The sequence below is a fragment of the Euprymna scolopes genome, chromosome 37 (genome assembly GCF_053919585.1).
Source record: "Euprymna scolopes isolate OS-2025 chromosome 37, ASM5391958v1, whole genome shotgun sequence".
NCBI classification, from domain to species: Eukaryota; Metazoa; Mollusca; class Cephalopoda; order Sepiida; family Sepiolidae; genus Euprymna; species Euprymna scolopes.
In genome coordinates this window covers 25241240-25244352 of record NC_136518.1, presented here as the reverse complement: position 1 = coordinate 25244352, position 3113 = coordinate 25241240, and the positions used below count along the sequence as shown (strand labels likewise).

At 29.7% G+C, this 3113-nt stretch overlaps 1 long non-coding RNA gene across 1 annotated transcript in view; it reads right to left on the bottom strand.

The window, feature by feature from the left end:
* Positions 1-1243: 1243 nt before the first annotated feature.
* The window catches only part of LOC145260983 (uncharacterized), a 100742-nt gene continuing 98872 nt past the window's right edge, over positions 1244-3113 (bottom strand). The window contains exon 3 of the long non-coding RNA XR_013864378.1: positions 1244-1608. This is a non-coding gene — a long non-coding RNA (uncharacterized LOC145260983). The remainder of the gene's footprint in view (positions 1609-3113) is intronic.

Below are 3113 nucleotides of genomic sequence, written 5' to 3'. Positions count from 1 at the left end.
TTATTTGTATGCACGTCACACCATTTTCATTTTTATTTGTATGCACGTAACACCATTTTCATTTTTATTTGTATGCACGTCACACCATTTTCATTTTTATTTGTATGCACGTCACACCATTTTCATTTTTATTTGTATGCACGTAACACCATTTTCATTTTTATTTGTATGCACATCACAATATTTTCATTTTTATTTGTATGCACGTCACACCATTTTCATTTTTATTTGTATGCACATCTCAATATTTTCATTTTTATTTGTATGCACGTCACACCATTTTCATTTTTATTTGTATGCACGTCACACCATTTTCATTTTTATTTGTATGCACGTCACACCATTTTCATTTTTATTTGTATGCACGTCACACCATTTTCATTTTTATTTGTATGCACGTCACACCATTTTCATTTTTATTTGTATGCACGTCACACCATTTTCATTTTTATTTGTATGCACGTCACACCATTTTCATTTTTATTTGTATGCACATCACAATATTTTCATTTTTATTTGTATGCACGTCACACCATTTTCATTTTTATTTGTATGCACATCACAATATTTTCATTTTTATTTGTATGCACGTCACACCATTTTCATTTTTATTTGTATGCACGTCACACCATTTTCATTTTTATTTGTATGCACGTCACACCATTTTCATTTTTATTTGTATGCACGTAACACCATTTTCATTTTTATTTGTATGCACGTCACACCATTTTCATTTTTATTTGTATGCACGTCACACCATTTTCATTTTTATTTGTATGCACATCACAATATTTTCATTTTTATTTGTATGCACGTCACACCATTTTCATTTTTATTTGTATGCACATCACAATATTTTCATTTTTATTTGTATGTACGTCACACCATTTCGACTTTTATTTGTATGCACGTCACACCATTTTCATTTTTATTTGTATGCACGTCACACCATTTTCATTTTTATTTGTATGCACGTCACACCATTTTCATTTTTATTTGTATGCACGTCACACCATTTTCATTTTTATTTGTATGCACGTCACACCATTTCCATTTTTATTTTTATGCACGTCACACCATTTTCATTTTTATTTGTATGCACGTCACACCATTTTCATTTTTATTTGTATGCACGTCACAACATTTTCATTTTTATTTGTATGCACGTCACACCATTTTCATTTTTATTTGTATGCACGTCACACCATTTTCATTTTTATTTGTATCCACGTCACACCATTTTCATTTTTATTTGTATGCACGTCACACCATTTTCATTTTTATTTGTATGCACATCACAATATTTTCATTTTTATTTGTATGCACGTCACACTATTTTCATTTTTATTTGTATAGACGTCACAACATTTTCATTTTTAATTGTATAGACGTCACAACATTTTTATTTTTATTTGTATGCACGTCACAACATTGTCATTTTTATTTGTAGGCACGTCACACTATTTTCATTTTTATTTGTATGCTCGTCACGGATATATGTTCGCATAAGAAACTTCAGACTGCCCCATGATGCACCTTAAGACTCCGATGATTGAAACCCGAGTAAGGATTATTAGGAAATATATGAAGAAACGTGTTTTTATTTGTCTGAAAAGATAGCAATTTAAAGAAATTATTTTTGAAAGGGTATACATAAACAGTGACATGCTTCTTTTCATAATAAACTTAGACAAAATAAACTTTAAATTCAAATAAAATTATTTAATAGTTTTTATAACTATTATAGACAATACGCTTTAAAGTTATAATCTATTTCTTTGAACCTATAATGACTTTGTAAACACTTAACATATTTGGATATATTGCGACTGGGTAAATGGAGGAAGTCGCAAGACCAGATTAATGCATAGAAAATTGTAAGTTGGATGCATTTAAATCCAAATATAATGTTAAATAAGAATAAGTAAATCTTACGTTCTCAAAAGTTCACTTCAACCTGTGAAGCTGGTACTGCATTGCAACTATAAATAAACAATTTATTAATCCAGAAAACATTGTAATTACTACAGTTGAATGTAGATATTGAGATAATCAGAAAACACATTTACCATAAATTGTTTAAGCTAAGTAGTAGTATTTCGTAAATTCAAGGGTTTGACATGGTTTTCTGAAGAAAATTAATTCGTACTTTATTACTGGACGAGTACTTTATATAGTTGTTATCGAAGACTTACCCATTGACTCATAATGGCCTCTTCTAAACATTATTAAACCCCGAAAGTTAATATCACCGGGAGGAATTATCTCGACACAACGTGAAACTAGAGACTGTCTAACTTGACGTTCAAATATACCGATGGTCTTTCTTTGTATTCATTTTCTTTTAGAGTTTATAATTTCTACCTAACTTCCTCGCGGTTTTCTTCTCGGCCATTTCTTAGAGCTCCAACAATAATGGTATCCTTCTTAGTGAGAAAAAAAGGATCCAGCTCGTCATATATAGCCGAATATGTAAATAAGATAACCTTAATTCGAGTGTTCTTCAAAAATATTAATTATTTCGAATTCTTATAAACAATCTTTAATCAATTCGCTGATTAGACGACGCTATATTCTCAACAGGTGGAAGAACGTACACAGATCTGTCTGTATAAGATGAGCTTCAATCAGTATTGGAATGGGGATGTAAATAGATTATTACGGGAGCAAACCTACTTTCCTTTAAGAATTATAAGAACAGCTTATAGCATACAAATTGCCATAGCACAAAGATACATAAATGCTACGTGCAAAAATATTAACAGTTTGAGTTGTCAAAACAAAAACAAACAAACGAAAACAACAAAATAATAATAATAATAATAATAATAATAATAATAATAATAATAATTTAATACATTTTCGAAATATTGATAAGAGTAATAGCATTAAAAGTAGCTTAAAATATGGAAGCAAGAGAGAACATTGGAATCAACGTGGGGGGTTGTCACCATAGAAAGCATAATATTAATGAAAAACGCGTAATATTTAGAAAAATACTTGAGTGCGGAAGTCAACAGATATGGCACTGATATAAGTTGCGATGAATTTAAATTAAATACCGCAACGTACACACTAGAAATATAGAAATAACTTTTCATGAATCCAAGGAA